Source organism: Marmota monax, unplaced genomic scaffold, assembly GCF_021218885.2.
Source record: "Marmota monax isolate L192 unplaced genomic scaffold, Marmota_monax_Labrador192_F-V1.1 WCK01_AAM20220418_F8-fsc00167, whole genome shotgun sequence".
Classification (NCBI taxonomy): Eukaryota; Metazoa; Chordata; class Mammalia; order Rodentia; family Sciuridae; genus Marmota; species Marmota monax.
The window spans coordinates 76,625-95,700 of NW_026694116.1; the positions used below are offsets into that span (position 1 = coordinate 76,625).

The 19,076-nt window shown below is 41.5% G+C and overlaps 2 pseudogenes; one reads left to right on the top strand and one right to left on the bottom strand.

The window, feature by feature from the left end:
* Window positions 1–262: 262 nt before the first annotated feature.
* Window positions 263–1,238, bottom strand: LOC124107407 (transcription factor JunD-like; annotated as a pseudogene).
* Window positions 1,239–10,120: 8,882 nt separating this feature from the next.
* On the top strand, window positions 10,121–12,705 carry LOC124107409 (constitutive coactivator of PPAR-gamma-like protein 1; annotated as a pseudogene).
* The last annotated feature ends 6,371 nt before the right edge of the window (window positions 12,706–19,076 follow it).

Genomic DNA, 19,076 nt, shown 5'->3' on the forward strand with positions numbered 1-19,076 from the left:
GGGGGGGCAGACAGAGGCAGCTCGAGGAAGGGCGGGGGTGTCATGTGCCCAGGGAGCAGGGGGTCCAGCTTATTGAAGTCCAGGGCACCCTCTCTGAGTTCTGGGTACCCCCGGGGATATACCTGGGCACCCTCGGGGATATACCTGGGCACCCTCGGGGGAGGCGGTCGCCAGGACCGCGCGCTCTCCAAGTCTGGGGCACCCATGCCCCGCCCCTCGTGAGCCCGCTCCTCAAGGAGGGAGGCGGCGCCCGTTCTCGGGCTCAGTATGTGGGCACCTGGTGCTGGGGCAGCAGCTGGCAGCCGCTGTTGACGTGGCTGATAACTTTCTGCTTGAGCTGCACCACTTGCTCGCTCAGCAGGCTCCTGATCTGGCTCTTGAGTGTCTTCAGTTTCTCCTCCACGTGCGAGATGCGCTCCAGCTTGCGCCACTTGGAAGCTGCCATGCATTTGCCCAGCCTCTTGCGATCTGGCTCCTGCGTGTCCACCTCGATGGGCCACAGGGTTGGGCTCTCGCAGAAGCTTGGCACATCGGCCACCATCTGTGGCTCGTCCTTGAGCGCTGCCAGATGCAGCGCCCCCAGTGCTACGGGGGCAGCTGCGGTGGGAAGGGAATGGGATTGGCGGTGACGGCCACAGTGGCTGCACCCAGCACCCCTGCGAGCCACCCGCTAGCTGCTCAGGTTAGCTTAGAGCGGTGCCTCCTTGTGGCCAGCTCGCCGAGGTGGGGTGAATGGGGGGCCAGGCGCTGGATGCCGTGCCAGAGGGTCTTCCTTCAGTGCCGCAGCAGAGGCTGCCCTACCTACCGGCGCCAAGCTGGTTCTGCTTGTGCAAATCTTCCAGGGCCTTCACAAAGCCCTCGGTGAACTCCTGCTCCTCCCTGGCTGTCACCTTGGGGTAGAGGAAATGCGTGTGTGTCCTGTGGTGGTGGCCAGCCCTTTGGAGTGGATTATGAGGCGCGCGAGCTCAGGAGAGGCGACCTTGAGCAGCTCCAGGCCGGTGAGGGTGAGGAGGGCAGAGGCCGGGGGCCACCGCACTGGGGGCGCCCATCCCACCAGGGAGGCTGAGGTGGCGCAGCCGCTGTCTGGAGCCGCAACACCTGCTTGCTCAGGCTCAGTGTCAGCGCCTGCTTCTGGGGCGCCCAGGGAACAAGCAGCCCTGGGACGCTAAGTTGTGGCCATGGCCACTGGTGCTACCGCCCGGGCTCCGGGCCTCATTGCCTTAGAGGGGTGTTTCCATCCTCTGGCTCCCCCCACCTCAAAGCACCGGTAGGAGGTGGGGGAGTGGCTGGGCCGCTGGGCCTGGCCCTCTTACAGCAGCTCCTCAGAAACCTTGTTCTTAAGGGAGAAAAATTTAAAGCATTCCCTCTAAAATTTAAAAAAAAAAAAAAAAGATGCCCTTTTTTTGCCACTTTTTTTTTTGCCACTTCTATTCAACAACATCCTTGAAACTCTATTCAAAACAATTAGAAGAAAGAATTAAAGATAAACGAGTAGGAAAAGAGGAACTCAAACTATCACTATTTGCTAATGACATGCTTCTATATTTAGAAAATCCAAAAAATTCACCTGAAAACTTTCTTGACTAATAAATAAATTCAGCAAAATAAACACCCACAAACCAAATGCATTTCTATACTTTAACAATGAATCCATTGTAAAAAAAAAAAAAAAATCAGGAAAACCACCCCATTAACAATGGCCTCAAAAAAAAAAAAGAATAAAACAAGATACTTGGGAATCAATCTAAAAAAGAGTTAAAATACCTCTACAATGAGAACTACAGAACACTAAAGATACAGATTGAAGATCTTAGAAGATGTAAAGATGATCCAGGCACTTGGATAGGCAGAATGATCATACTCAAAACAGCCATACTAACAAAGTAGTTATACAGATTCAATGCACTTTCTTTTAAACTTCCAATGACATTCTTCATAAAACTAGAAAAAGCAATCATTAACTTAATTTGAAAAAAATAGGAGAGCCACAATAGCCAAAGCAATTCTCAACAAAATGAGTGAATCAGTAGGCATCACAATACTAGACCTAAAACTATACTACAGAGAAATAGTTTTAAAGAATTTTTAAAAAGGTACCAAGAGACATGTAGACCAATCTCCTACTAGAAAAAGATGCCAAAAACATAAATTGGAGAAAAGATAGCCTCTTCAACAATTGGTGCTGGGAAAACTGGAAATCCATATGTGGAAAGATTAAATTAAACCTCTATATCTCACTGTGCTCAAAAATAAACTCAAAGTAGATCAAAGACTTAGACATGAGAATGGAAACCCTGTGACTAACAGAAAAAAAGAAGGTCCACATCCTCATCATGTTAGCTTAGGACCTGACTTCTTGAACAAGATTCCTAAAGCACAAACAATATAATTAGGAATCAATAAATGGGATGGATTCAAAGAAAGAAGCTTATTCTTCACAAAGGAAACAATCTATAACATGAAGAGAGAGCCTACAGAATGAGAAAATAAGTCTTTACCACCACACCACAAATCTCCAAGATATATAAAGAACTCAACAAACAATGCCAAAAAAAGATACATAACCCATCAGTAAATGGGCTAAGAAACTGAACAGACACTTCACAGAAGAAGAAATATAATTGATCAACAAACACATAAAACAGACCATAATCTTTAGCAATTATAGAAATGAAAATCAAAGCTATTTCAATATTTAATTTCACTGTAGTCATAGTGGCAATTATCAAGAATACAAGCAATAATTCTTTTCATGAGGATGGGGAAGAAAAGGTACATTCATACATTGCTGGTGGCCACATCAATGTAGAGTAGGTCAATTCACAATAGCTAAACTATGGAAACAACCTAGGTACCCTTCAACAGATGAATGAATAAATAAAATGTGATATATATGTTTGTGTGTGTGTGTGTGTGTGTGATATTACTCAACCCTAAAAAGAATAAAGTTATGCCACTTGCTGGCAAATGGATGGAACTTGAGAATACCATGCTAAGCTAAATAAACCAATAGCAAACTTCCAAAGGCTGAATATTTTATCTCATGTGCAGATGCTAATTCACAATGGAAGGCACTAGGGAAGAATAAATGCACTTTGGATTAGAGAGAGGGAAGTGAAGGGAGGGAAAGAGGTATGAGATTTTGAAGGATTATGAAATGGATCAGATATTATTACCCTGCATGCTTATACAATTACATGACTGGTGCAATTCTACATCAAGAAAATTCTACAACAAGAAAAATGTGAAGGTATACTTCATTTATATATGCTGTGTCAATGCATTATACTGTTATATATAGCTAATTGTAACAAATGCAAAAAAAAGATAGAATAAAACAAATTACAAACTATAAGAACTAAAACACTGTTGTACTGAAATAGAAGGCAACATACAAACCAATGCACAGAAAAGAGAAGAAGGATAAGCCCACACATTCACTTCACACTCATCTTTGAGAAGGGGGCCAATAATACAGAATGGATAAAGGATAGTCTCTTTAACAGATGGTGATGAGGATACTTAATATTTACATGGGGAAGAAAGAAAATACTGGGGTCCCATTTACCAATCTCTTCCCATCCTACTAAGGTGACAGATATGATCTTTCTCTGATTTGATCACTACACAGTGTTACATGTATTAAAATATCATGCTATACCACACAAGTAGATGAAGTCGCTATTTTTCAATCTAAAATTTAAAAAAAGAAAGAAGAGCATAAGTTTGTGCTTAAAGAAGAAACACTTTACAACATTGCTTTAGGAAATGGTCCTTTGGCTATGACAGTAAAAGGACAGGGGACAGAACCATAAACAGACAAATATAATTTCACTAAACCAAAAGCTTCTGCACAGCACAGTAAAGCATGAACAAGAAAAAAGACTCAACTGTTGGAATGAGAGAAATTACTTACACATCACCTGAGAAAAGTGTAAAGTCTAAAATACACAAGAAAATCCCTATGACTCTATTAAAATAAAAAACTTGAGAAAAAACCAGTCAGCGAGCTAGGCACAATGGGACATACTTTAATACCAGTGGTTTCAGAAGCTGGGGTGGGAGGATCACAAGTTAAAAACCAGCCTCATTAAATTAGCCAGGCCAAAAGAAACTGAGTGAGACCCTGTCTCTAAATTTAAAATAAATGAATAAATAAAACTCTGGGGATGTGGCTCAGTGGTTAAGTGCTGTGGATTCAATCTCTAGTGGCAAAAAAAAAATGTAAACAGAGAGTAGCATGTTGTTTTCAAAGAAATGTGGCTAGGGTAAAATGGGGTGCTGATCTTCAATGGATATAAAATTTCAATTGCATAAGATATACAACTTCTAGATATTTGCAGAATAATTCTGTACTTAAACTTTACAATACTATAATGTTCACTTATGTTTTCAGAGTACATATATCCTACTTAGTATTCTTACTATTGTGCAAGGGAGGAAGGAAGGAAGAAAGAAAGGGATGAAGGGAGAGAAGGATGATGGAGAGAGAGGAGGAGGCAGAAGGCAGGGAAAGGTGTACTAGCCCCATGATGCTCTTCCTACACAGTCAGGATTCCTGCTCAAAGTGGACCTGTCCTTGATTGAATATTCTGCTGTTGCTATCATAATTTTTATTGATTTTATCTTACTACTTATTTTTCATAAGTAAATTCCAAGAAGGCAATGGACCACAGGTATGAACACAGCACATAAATATAACCTGCAGGTGTACTGCATTTGACCACCTCATGCACATTGAGTTTTCATTCCCATAATCACAGAAGTCCAGTGGGCCAAGGAAATATGGGAGCTATGAGACCATGTTCCAACCACAAATAAGTAAAAAAAGGGAGGGTGATGAAACCCAGGGAGGCCACACATTAATGTCCAACCAGAATTAGATTAAAATACAGAAAGAAGACAGCTTCGTCACTCAAGGTACTTCTCTGTGTTAGCCCACCTCTCCAGCTGAGGATGTGAAGGGAAAGGGAAAGCAGGGTGATCCGCAGTCACTTTTCTTCCAGTTCTTTCAAACTCATTTACAAATCAGTTGGAGAAACTGTCCACAGTTATCAAAGTGTAGTAAAAACTATTGCACTGATTCTGTGTAACATATTCACTGCTTTGGCATTAATTAACACAACATGGATGTGCAAGTGCTACAATATGACTTACTTGTAAGTTTGCATTTAGAATTGATATGGCATACTTAACGATAAATGTTAGGAATATTGCTAATGATTTAAAATGCTGTAATAAGAAGGACAATTAAAAGACAGATAAAGTGTACCATGACATGTGAAGAGATCACAGAAGAAAGAAATAGATTTCTGTGGCATGCTGTCAACGGCACAGGTCACCTGCTTTTAGACAGGGACTCTAAGTTTTCATTTTGCATTGGGCCTGACAAATTACACAAGTTGTCCTAACAATACCAGTAAAAAGGAGCATATTTCACTGGAGAAGTTGCTGATTCTAGGATCTGGTAAGATAAACTAAAAGATGAGCCTGAGCATAGAAGGAGGAAGAGAAGAAAGAGTAGGAGGAGAGTCTCCCAAGGTGTCCCACATGTGGATGCCTGACAAATGACATAAGAACTAAAGTAAAAGATCCTGAAAGAGTGAAAGCTGAAAAAAAAAGATGAGCAATAAAATAAAAACCTTTAACAGTAAAATATCAGTGAAAGCAACAAACTCATATGTATTTAGTGATAAAAATAATTGACTTCATAGACAAAAAGTGATGGGAACAGACAAATCTTTCATATAGAAGAGTTCAAAACAATACAGGAGAATAGCATCCCCTCCTTCATGTAGAGCTTAGCATCCTTGTCTTTTTAGGAGTGGGCAGACTCAGTGACTTAAATGCAACAAATAGTTAAGGAATAAGGGGAAAGTATTACATTCCCAAAGGATGAACCTGGCACAAACTACCTTGACAATGGATGGACTACAGCGCTTCAAATATTTCAGTGACCATCAGGTAACCTCATCATGCTGTGACAACAAGGCATTTCAAATCCATGCTATTCCTTCAAAAATTATTGAATCAGTTCTTTTTACAGGTAACTGACAATGACCATTTTCACATGCAGGGAACAAACCATAAGACTACGCTCTCCCTCAGTGTTGAGTGCCTACCTTTCAGTAATCAAACAGAATAATTAATTTTAATTTGTTTATAATTAACAAATATTTATTGCACATGTTAATAGAATCAAGCATAATATTTCCAAATGCATGGTACACAGTGATTGTATCTAATTATCTATCTTCTACTTTTATCCCTTGTCCTGCCCCAGCACCCTTCCTACTCTCAAAAAACTACTATTGGGCTTCCATATTATTTTTAAAAAATCAACTCTAGGTTGTAGGTGGCAAACACGGTAATAGAAAAATTATTTCTGCAGCCACAAACAAGCATTTGCAGAAATGAACTCTCCCCACATCTCAGAGACCATAATTGTTAACATCTGGCTGAGTCTCCCTTTATCTCATTGTACACAATCCAAAAAACAATCTCCAGCTACTGCTTTCACTATGCTGACCTTAATTTTTCCATAAATCATCCAATTGTCTTCAGTTCTCACCACATGAGAACAGGGGCTCCACTGAGATCATCAGAAACCACTAGGGCACTACATCTCAAGGTCCCTCCTTTGTCACCCTGTAGTTCACTTTTTAGTGGTTTTTAGAACAAGAGGTTCTGCCTTACTTTAGAACAAGAGGTTCTGCCTACAATCATCTCTTCCAGAAATCCACGTCATTACATTTCCCTGGTTTTCTATCTCCTTAACTGGATGCCCTCACTCTCCCTCTCCTTCATAGACTTCTCTTTTCCATTGCTAAATATAGGTGTGTCCCCAGCTCAGAGAAACGCTCCCTGTACTTCTGTGTCTTCACCCACACCCAGGATTATGCTAAGTCTCATGGCAGTATTTTCCACATTCCCCTACCTCCAAATATCCATTTTCTTCCCACTCCTCTCCTCTCACCTTCAGACATGTTCATGTGGATATCTAAGAGAAATCACAAACATCAACGCAAAAGCCTTCCTCAAGACTAGCCTCATGCGGTCTTTCTGCCCCATACAGGATTGGGTATCAGCAAGTACCCTAGAGTGCTTAAGTTCAGCAATCGTCCTTGGTCCTTTCACCATTACACTCACCCCAATCCATCCCCCAAACCTGCTTATTCTAAAGACAATATTATAAACATATGTGTGAGTGAGTGTGTGTGTGTGTGTGTGAGAGAGAGAGAGACATATATTTAAAATTATAAATATATAAGTATACAATTATATGTATATTAAATATCTATAAAATATATAATTATAAATAAATCAATCAGATTAAACCACTTTTATTCCTGTTACCAAGTTATGCCATCATGCTATATAATGCATATTCTATTGAAAATCATATCCATGAAGACAAGTTCTGCTAAACGGCCACAAAATCCTCTTCATATCAAGAGACTTAAAAGCTGCTTTTGCCAAAAAGCACCGATTATTCTCTGATGCCTACAGATGCCCAATGGACAACCACAAGTGAGATGACACTTGACATCTCTGAAATATATTTATTCTATTTATTGGCTTATAATAATCACAGCATAGAAAAGAGAAAGAAATATCTGCAATATTAGTAAGGACTCCTGAAATATCCCAGGCACAACAGGAGTAGGAAGAGGCCATGACTGAATTGAAACTCTTACCCCACTTCTGAATATAATTTTGAAAAAAAAAATGTATATAAATATATATGTTCACACACACACACACGCACGCACACTGGATGGTGAGTGTAATCCTCCCTTCCATAGCTGGATGATTAATTTCATACATACAATTAATGAAGATTTGTATGAAAAAATTAAAAAGCTGCTTGTAAAACAAGTACTGGAGGGCTTTCTAAAATTATTAGTAACCAAGTCAGCCAATGAGTAGGCAGATACTCTGGTGGACGCCAGAAAAAAGTCAAAAGTATAGTTCTGGTGCCATCTAGTGTCTAATAAGGAGTTAGCACTTCTAACAATGAAAGTACCCACGTTAAGCAGAACCCTAAGTACAAGTAGAGATGAGACAGGAATTGTTGAAACCTAAATAAGGGGTGGGGAAATTCAACTGGAGAAGCAAGAAATGGAAGGCTTCCTAAGGAGGCCTTTATCTCACAGGTAGAAAAGGATTGGGGCAGGTAAATGACATGGCGAGGGGTGTCTTAGAATAATTGAGAAGGTAAAACATTCATGGATGGTAACCTTACATCAGATGCCTAAAAGAGGTCAGGACTCCATGTTTCCTTAGTGCTTGAATTCTTGGGTCAGACCAGGGGAATGGTAGTCCCCACAAGAATAGGAGTAGAGGTTCCTTGCTGTTTTGTTGATGCCTATGTCCTCTTTGCGTAGAACAAAGCCTGGTGTTAATAGTTTTATTTTAAAATGCAAGGGGTTCTGTTTCCATATATAAAACCAAATAAGGGTTGTGGTTATGCCTAGAGGTAGAGTGTTCACCTATTATGCATGAGGCACTGGGTTCAAGCCTCACCACCACATAAAAATAAAATAAATGTATTGTGTTCATCTACAACTAAAAAATAAATGTTTAAAAGAAAAAAAAACCTAAATGATAACAGTGTCAAAAACAGATCCCCTGCCCCATCCATGCCAAACTGCCTTTTAGAGAATCACGAAGCTGGGGCTTGGCCTTCCTCCAGTGTCCTACTTTACAGATGTAGGGAGTTTCCCAAAGTCGCTTCTGGAAAGGGTCGAGGCCTCCTCCCCCATCAATCTTTTTTTCATTGCCCAGGTGCTAGGAAACCCCTACCTGTGAGCCAGTGGAGTGGACTGTGCAATCCAGACCAGGCTCCAGCAAGTGGTGGCTGCATCACAGGCTTACCCTCTGGGGACCTCCAGGTCTCAGTATGTACACAGCAGGCACCAAGAGAAGTCTCTGTGAACATTCTGGAAAAAATGTTGTTCTCCCAAAACAAAGTGTCTCAGGCAATATCACCAGGAATCCTTCCAGAAACCCCATGGAACCCAACCAACCTGAAAATATGGAAAGTGCACAGCATCCTGTGAGAGGGAGGAGCCAAGAAAGGCTGTGCTGTGGCTTTTTCAGCCTCCCTCCATTGCCTCAGTATGTAGGTGGGAAAACTGAGGCCTCCTGTGGAGCAGACCCTGAGGTCACATTTCTATCTCAGAGCACAAAGACCCTTCTTCCTCACTGGGTCAACAGTGACTCCTGACAGAATGAACGGATGCCTCTCCTGACTCCCTTGGCCTCCTGTGGACGCACCCACCATGCCCTCTGCTCCCGCGCCACTGCACCTCCTGGTTCCTAGGCTTCACATAAGGGGTCCTGAGTGGGCTGCCTCCCACGTGCTTCCCCTGTCTTCTCCCCGCCCACTGTTCTTATGGGTTGGGCTCCACTCACTCAGCCTGACTCTGCCTCATCAGCTCTGCCAAACAATTAAGCCCCACTAGGTCCTCTCCACTTTTTTTCATAGGCTCCTCCCAGCATCTGGCCTCTTACCTGCACTGTTCTGCAGAGCCACGCCCACTCTACCTATTTGATCCTCTGCATTCTGTCCACGTGGCTCATCCTCCGCTGACCTATTTAACTCTCTGGGATTGCAGGTTTTTTCCTCTAGCTGTGGAACCTTTGCTGTCTGGCTTGGCTCAATTCCACCAACATTCACTAGCATACCAAATGGCTCTGATTTTCTTCGTTAGCTATGCTTTTCCATCAAGTTCACTCCTACACCAGCCACCTGGGTCACCTGGCCTTTCCACTGCTCCTCGAAAACTTCATCTGAAATGAATGAAAGGAATCTTGCAGAGGTGCCAATGATTGTGACACCACTGAGTCTAAGGGACAATTACATTTGGGCTCTGGTCACGTTTGGACCCCACATCTCCAATGGTTGACCTTGAACCACTTTGCTAACCTGAGTCAGACTATCTCCATTTACAAAATTTAGCTGATGATAATACTTTATTTGCATAAATGTGAGCATGTTTTCAGCACTGTCTGTGTATTATGGATGCAGAAGAGACACTGGCAAGCAACTAGCAAGGTCCCTGCCCTTTATGTGGAAGAGCCCAGCCAGAATTTAAAAAGCATGTTTGCAAAGGACATGGCCTTCTGCTTTTCTTTAGCTCTGTGGCCTTCAGCACCTTCTCTTACCCTTTCAGCCCAGGATGGGCACAGGTACTTGGCAAACAAGAGTCATCTGTGATCTCTTCTCCAGCCAGCCTGGGGCATGTCAGAATGAGGTGTCTGATCATGGCCATCTTTCTCAAGGTTCAGTCTCAGAAGAAAAAGCCTCTTTATAATGACTTATGTATAACTATGGTTTATTCTGACAGCCTGACTCAGTGCTGTAGAGACAGGGCAGCAGTTGGGGACTTGGGTTTCAAGCTGCAGAAACTGAACTGGGTGCTTTCAAAAATGCACCAGATGACACTGGGGAGGTCAAGGGAACCTGATGGCAAAGTTCAATAAAACCAGGAGCTGGGTTTTGCCAGGTGATCTCAGTGCCCAAAACCCCTATATAGTCCTTCCTAGAGCCTGCTGCTATATGAGCACACTGTAAGTCTTTCTGCTGTCACTTTGTCGCTGCTCAGATTCTAAATCTTCAGAGAAGGGGTCCGGTTGGCTGGGTATAGGTACTGGCTGGGAATATGAATTCTTGACATTCAACTAGGTATTGAAGGATGAGTAGAAATTTGCTAAAGAGCAAAGGAAAGGACATTTTAGGTAAGAACACCATTTGTGACCTCATAAAGAAATTTGTGTCCTCTCAGAATCACAAAACCACACTATGCCAGATGCTTTTCTCATCCTGTCATTCCCCCAACCTTTCAAAAATAGTGCCATATGTTGGGAAACTGATTGCATTGTTTTATGAAAATGCTACAGGCTCTTATAAAGAATTCAAAGTATACAGAAGGATACTTCAAAACTGAGCAAGGGGTGGGAATCTTGCCAAAACCCAGTGCCTCAAACACCAGAATTAACATTAGGCAGTATCATTTTCTAGGCTTTTCTAGTCACATAGATTGGAGGGTGAATAAAAAGGGGGGGATGGGTAGAAAGAAAGAAAAAACTTTTATTAAAATAAGATTAAATGTGGGCTGGCTTTGTGGCTCAATGGGAAAATACTTGCCTAGCACATGCGAGGTGCTGGGTTATATCATCAATACCACATAGAAATAAAGAAATAGTCCAGCCCTGGGGGCTCAGGGCCAGGGTCTAAACCCATACAGCCTCACTTAGCTGGCCCTCACTCTGGATACCAGTGGGAAGAACCTGACAGAGCAGAACAACTACAGCAGCATTCCTCACGAGGGGAAGCACACGCAGCTGTATGAGCGGTCCTCGCCCATCAATCCAGCCCAGAGTGGCAGCCCCAATCACGTGGATTCCACCTACTTCCCTGGCTCTTCTACATCATCATCGTCAGACAACGATGAGGGTAATGCAAAGGTAGAAGGTTCCCCCACTGCCTTTTCAGGAAGCCAGCTAGTAGAAGGCTAAGGGAGCCAGATAGGCACAGTCCAGCCAATCCCCTGCCTCCTGTCGATGCCCACCAGGAACCACATGGACATCACCACACCTCCCCTGCCCCCCCTCGGTCACACCTGAGGTGCTAAGAGTGGCCGAGCACAGGCACAAGAAGGGGCTTATATCTTGTTTTATTTCTTTATTTTTTATACTAAAAATAAAGAAATAAAACATCTTCCACATCCTGATGAAGGGTGAAATCAAAATTGCTGTTTCTATTGAAGATGAAGCCAACAAAAACCTGCTTCTGGCCGCCCTGCTCTATAGGCCAGTCCGTCAGTATGTTTAGAGAGTCCTGTTTAGTTTGGCAGAAAGCAGAAAGAAAACAGAGAGACTTGCTTTTAGGGGAAAAAAAAAAAAAAGACTTCCACCAGAATTCTCACCAGTGATCATGAAGGAATGGGCAGCTTACAAGGGGACATCTCCTCCAACCCGTCTCAGGGCAAGGGCAGAGGCTTGGCAGGAGTCTTGGCTTTGGGCTCTATGAGGAAAGGGTCACAACAGGCCCTTCGGTGCCTTCTGGACGGCGGCAGCATCGGGACACTGTGGAGACTTCTCAGGCAGTGACAGCAGCAGGACTAGGAAGTCCCAGGGCAGAGTCCAGCCTATTCCTTCTCAGGGAGAGAAACTAGAAATCGCTGGCACTCTGGTGCCCACTGGGCGGGAAGCAGGTGGGTCATGGGGGCCAAGGGCTTTTCCCATTGCAAGTGGTCTCTGTGGGAGGACCAGCAAGAGGGCGTCCAAGAGGAGTTCTTTCCACCCCAGGGATGCGGAGGTTTGGTAGAGGTGGAAGGCACTATGCCGGAGGTCACAAAAGCCAGGGAGCAATTCAGGGCAGACCTCCTTATGCTGCTTCAGCGGAAGAAGTGGCCAAAGAGCTGAAGTCAAAATCCGGGGAACCAAACTCCTCTGCCGTCTTCACACTGGTCCCTGGCTGAAAACAGAGTGATGGCCTAGGAGAAGCCAGTGCCCCAGATGAATGGGAGTGCAGTGGACAACAGGGCCCCCAGCCATTCTGAGAGTGCCTTGAACAATGACTAAAATGTGCAATACAAATCCTCATTAAATGCACTAAGTACAGACAGCGCCTGCCGCAGTGAGGCTGCTCTGGAGTCCGCTGTCCTAAATAAAGAAGAGTCAACTTATTCTTTATAGAGAGTAAAGATTTAGGAATATCTGCAGAGAAAGAGAGCCTGCAGATATGTACATTTTGTATTTTAGCATAAAAGAAAAATGAGGACTTTGGAAATTCAGATCCCTCTTTGATTTCAGAGATTTAAACAACACATTTTGTGTCTTAACCAGTTTTAATCAAAATGCTACAATAAAACAAAAAAGAGAGAACAAAAATGAAGAGCATTTGACTCCCCCATTTAAAATGAAGTACACACAATGTTTAAACTGGTTATGACAAAAGCCTATAGTTGTATTTCTTGAACTATAAAGAAAACAAATTTTGGCAGTCTTTATATATAGCTTAAAATACAATTTTTAGCATTTGGCACCATATGTATGCCATTATATTTGATTTTGCATTACTGTTTCACAATGAAGCTTTGTTTAAGGCTTTGATTTTCATGATTATGAAAGAAATAAGACACAACCACAGTTTTTCTTTCTTACTTAAATTTTATCATTGTTGATGTGGTTCTTTTGTGTTTAAAAAAAAGTGCAACTATGGAAACTAAAAAATTATAAAGTAATATTGCCATTCTGCTGATTTTAAATACACAGTACATCATAATACTTTACAAGCAAGTTAAATGGAGATAAAGTGTTGAGGGCCACAGCCTAGTCAGGATGATGCATGGCATTTTGCCAGAAGTAGTGGTTGAGAGGTGATGCCAGCGAGCCATTGAGATGATGATGGTTAAGTTAAGCTGTGTATTGAGTTGTATATAGACCTTTGCTGTCCAGCAATAGGGTGGCTCTTGCTGCCTCGGGTGCCTGCTACTTTGGAGTTCCTGTTGAGTTCTTGCGGGGTTCCAAGAGAGTGCGTGCGGAGCCTGGTGGAGGGGGAGAGTGTTCCCGGGGAGCGTGTGTGGAGTGTGCTGATGGAGTTCGGGAATAAAGAGTTGCTGTTTGAACCTACAAGTGGTGGCTCGGTTACTTGTGCCCAGCCAGGCTGCAGCATTTGGTGGCCCGTGTGGGGAACACCTGAAGCTTGGGGGTAAGTGAAATTGCTCACCCCTGAAGGAGAGCGAAAGAATGGGTGACCATTTCAAAAACAATGTGTTTTTGTTTTGTTTTGTTTTGTTTTTATTTCAAGTTGCCTGTCCCTAGAACTTTCTCAGGCAAACTGGGGGAAATGATTGGCTCAGGGTTTGAAGTTGTTCGGCCCTGAGGAAGAGATAGAAGTAAACCATGGATACACATATCAAGAAAATAGAAAAACTGATACAATGAATTTTTGTTCCGTTTTTGTTTCATTCTGTTTCAGTTTTGTTTTGTGTTATCTTGTTGGGTTGCGTTATCTTTATAGTAGATCAGAAATTAGTAAAAAACAAACTGAAAGAGTGTTAAGTAAATTGTTAGAGGTTCAGACTATGGTAGAAGACATTTTAGATCAAGTAAAAGAGAAGGTCTCTCAAGCTAGTCAGACAGGAAGAAAATTTAAAGGAAAAGGGGCTATCAGGGAAAAAGTTACAACAGGAGGCTGCTACTAACACCTTTCTATCACCAGAAGGCATAAGTGTCCAACCAACAGCTCCACCTATGGAGACAACATATGCTGGGGGGCCCCCAACCCCCGTAGTTGATAGATGGGATCCTGAGACAGGACCTCAAAGATTAGCATGCCCTGTACTTGAGAAGGCAGGAGGGCAGCAAATTCACCGTGCTCTAGATTTCAAAACAGTGAAGCAGCTGAAAGAGGCTGTAACAACCTATGGCCCTCAAGCACCCTTCACCGTAAGCATGGTCGCATCCATTACCAACTTGGATATAATGCCAGAAGATTGGACTAGCATGTGTAAAGCTGTGCTAAATGGAGATCAATACCTGTTATGGAAGGTTGCCAATCAGGCTATCCTCAGAGAAATCTAGATATATTGTTAGGAAAGGGACCTTATGATGATCAGCAGCAACAAATTAGATATGATCCTGCTATATACTCACAAATTGCTGTAGATGCAGTAAGGGCATGGAAGACTTTACAAGGACATGGAGATTTACAAGGTCAATTATCTAAGGTAATACAAGGAGCTAATGAACCTTACGCTGAAATTGTAGATAGGCTTATTCAAACAGCTACCAGAGTTTTGGGGGATACAGAACAAGCAATGCCATTAATAAAACAACTGGCTTATGAGCAAGCAAATAAATGGTGCAGGGAGGTCATTAGACCATGAAAACATGAAGATTTAAACACATATATTAAATTATGTAGAGACATTAATGAACAAAGGCAAGTCTAGGCAGCTGCAGTACAACAGGCTTTGAATGCCAGGCCAAAAACATGCTACAATTGTGAACAAACAGGACATTTTAAAAGGAATTGCCCCATAGGAGGAGGGTTTAACAAAACTAGGTATCAAAGGGGTAGAATACCGGGTATTTGCCCACTATGCCATAAAGGGAGACGTTGGGCTAATGAATGCCATTCTCAAACCACCATAGAGGGTACTCCGTTATCAAAAAACAGACAAGGACCAGGCGTTTACCCATGATATCATGGAGAAAGGCATCGGGCTCCATTGCCAAAAAACGGACAGGGGGGCCTAATGCTCCGGGGCCCATGACCACAAATATACGGGGCACTAGAGGAACCCAGCAACACCATCAGGGTAGTGCCCAGGACACATTATCCATTAGATCTCTCATCAGACAAACCAGGGTTGGACATATGCGCCTCCGCCAGAACAGTACTAACTCCAGAGATGGGAGTTCAAATCATTCCCACAGGGGTAAAAGGACCTCTTCCCCAAGGAACAGTAGGCATATTATTGGGATGCAGTTCTTCTACTCTAAAAGGACTTATGATAAGTCCTGGGGTAATTGATCTCAATTATGAAGGTGAAATAAAAATTATAGCCAGTTCTCCAAGGGGTATATCAGTAATTTCACCAGGAGATAGAATAGCACAGTTATTAATAATACCCAACCTACATGATAAATTTTCCAGTAGTACTATAGAAAGAGGTTCCAGGGGATTAGGCTCCACAGGTGTAGATTGAGCTATTCTGTCTTTAAATTTAGATTCTTGCCCCATGCTAAAACTAAATATTCAAGGACATAAATTTAATGGGCTACTGGACACAGGTGCAGACCTTAGCATCATCTCTCATCAAGAATGGCCAAAAAATTGGCCATTACAACAGGCCACTCAAACGCTTTGAGGCCTAGGAGTGGTGACTAATCCTCCTTGTAGAAGTGTAATGGTATTAGATTGGAAGGATCCTGAAGGATGTGAAGGAACTATACAGCCATATGTATTGGATCATCTTCCTATAAATTTATGGGGACGAGATGTCCTAGATCAATTAGGTTTGACATTAAGAAATAACATCAATCCAAATGTGCCCACTATTATGGCTAGACAAGGTTTTAGGAAAGAAAAAAAGATTAGGAGAACAAGAACAAGGTATAGCAGCACCAATAAAAATACATCAAGGAACAGACAGACATGGATTGGGTTTTCAGAAGGGGTCACTGGGACAATAAAAATTACTTGGAAATCAGAAAGACCAGTATGGGTTCCTCAGTGGCCCCTGACTAAAGAAAAGATACAAGCAGCCCATGACCTGGTCAAACAACAATTAGCGGAGGGACATATACAACCTTCCGTATCTCCCCGTAATACTCCCATTTTTATCATCAAAAAGAAATCTGGTAAATGGAGATTATTGTAAGATTTAAAAGCCATTAATCATGAGATGGTTATTATGGGACCTGCTCAATCAGGGATTCCTCACTTGTCTGCTTTGCCAAAAACCTGGTATGTTTTATCTATAGATATTAAAGATTTTTTTTTCAATTCCAATTCATCCTAAGGTTAGTCCACGTTTTGCATTTACTATCCCTGCACTAAATCATGAAGGAAGGTCCTGATCAGAGATATGAATGGAAAGTACTCCCTCAAGGGATGGCTAACAGCCCAACTATGTGTCAAATTTATGTTAACAAAGCAATCCAGCCACTTAGAAATCAAAATCCTGAACTACAAATATTTCACTATATGGATGATGTATTATTAGCACACAAAGATAAAAACACATTGCTAGAATGTTATGCCACACTTACAAACTTATTAAAAAATTATAATCTAGAGATAACAATAGATAAAGTACAATTAAATTTTCCAATTAATTATTTAGGAGTTCTATTATCCTCAACCATGGTCCGTCCACCAAAAATTCAAATACAAGTAGATCAACTCAAATCACTTTACGATTTTCAAAAGTTATTAGGAGACATAAATTGGGTAAGGCCTAATCTAGGCATACCAACAGGAGAGTTGGGACCTTTATTTGATATCCTAAAAGGTCCATCAGATCCAAATTCACCCCGCATGTTAACGCCTGAAGCAAGAAAGGCATTAAAAATTATTGAAACATATATGGAAAATATGCATTTGGATAGAATTGATATAAGTTTGCCTTTATTATTTATTGTACTACCAACAAAAAATATTCCTACAGGAGTATTTTGGCAAGAAGGTCCATTACTGTGGATACATTTATCTTATTCTCCTAACACTATTCTTACTAGGTATCCTGAGGCTGTAGGACAATGAATACTCAAAGGAATAAAAGCAGCAAAGTGAGTGTTTGGAATTTCTCCCAATAAAATTATTACTCCATATACTATGGATCAAATTGATGAGTTAGCTAATGAGTTAAATACTTGGGAAATAATCATGTGTAAATCTAATGTTTCATTTGATAACCATTTACCATCTAATCCTTTGCTGTCTTTTTGGTCTTCGCATCCTGTAGTTTTTCCAAAAATGACAAGAAAAACCCCTATCATGAATGCTCCAAATGTATTCACTGATGGGTCAAATAATGGTACAGCAGCAGTAGTTACACCTGATCAAACTTTTACATTTTTAGTACCCAAGCAATCAGCTCAAAAGGTAGAGCTTAATGCAGTATTACAAGCTTTTGTGATGTTTAAAGATTCTGTATTTGATTTATTTTCCGATAGTCAGTATATAGTTAATGCTGTAGTATCCCTTGAAGATGCTGGTAGGATTTCCCCTTCCTCTACTGTTTTCTCTTTGCTTTCCACTATATAAAGTCTAATCTGGGACAGAAAAGATCCATTCTTTATAGGACATATCAGGGCACATACAGGATTGCCTGGAGCCCTTATTTTGGGCAATGATTTAGCAGATAAAACTACACATGACATACATAATTTCTCTACACTAGAAGAAGCTACAAATTTTCATAAAAGGTTCCATGTCAATGCTAATACTTTACAAAAGCATTTTAAAATAACTAAGGAACAAGCTAGACAAATAATAAAACAATGTCAAAATTGGGTGACCTTTTTACCACAAGTTAATCTTGGAGTCAATCCTAGAGGACTGATACCTAACCATATTTGGCAGATGGACGTCACACACTTGCCAGACTTTGGAAAATTAAAATATTTGCATGTTACAGTTGATACTTCTTCCAGATTTTTGATGGGCTCCCTTCATGCTGGAGAAAAAACTAAAGATATTATAGCTCATTGCTTACAAAATTTTGCCACTGTGGGTGTCCCAAAACAGTTAAAAACAGATAATGGTCCTGGCTATACTTCTATCTCTTTTAAACAATTTTGCTCATCATTTGGCATTACTCATATAACAGGAATCCCAGACAATCCACAGGGACAAGGCATAGTTGAAAGAGCTCATCAAACTATTAAAATGTACTTATTAAAGCAAAAAGAAGGAATTGGGAAGGGGTATATATCCCCCAAAGATAAACTTAAAATAATCCTTTTTACTCTAAACTTTTAAAATTTGGATTCTTCAGGGCTTAGTGCTGCGGAAAGGTATATGTGCCCCAAAAATGTACATAAGCCCAAGGTACTTTGGAAGGATATTCTAACAGGACAATGGAAAGGTCCTGACCCAGTGATTGTCTGGAGTCGGGGGTCTGTTTGTGTGTTTCCACAGGGAGAACAGCAGCCAATTTGGATTCCAGAGAGATTAACTAAAGTGATTTCTACAGACCAAAAAGAAGATGACTTGGCTCAAATCCATAACAGCTGATATCCTTATATCTGCAACAGTGGTTCTCCCACACCTGGAGGCTAATGAATAATGAACACTATTAAGGCTTATTTCAAATGTAAAAAAAAAAAAAAAAACCTTAGGGCTTGCTTGTGGGAATACCTTCAGACCCATTATGCAAGTTACAGGAAGAAGGATGGAATATCATAAGAAGAGTCAAACCTAGGTGGTAACCAGGATGCTTTTTTTCAATATCTATTTTATTATTGCCCTTTCTCACATCATGAAGTTCTATTTTATTTTTTGAGCTCATACAGACCTAGGTTAATGTTTTTCTGATCAGTTCTGTTTTTTG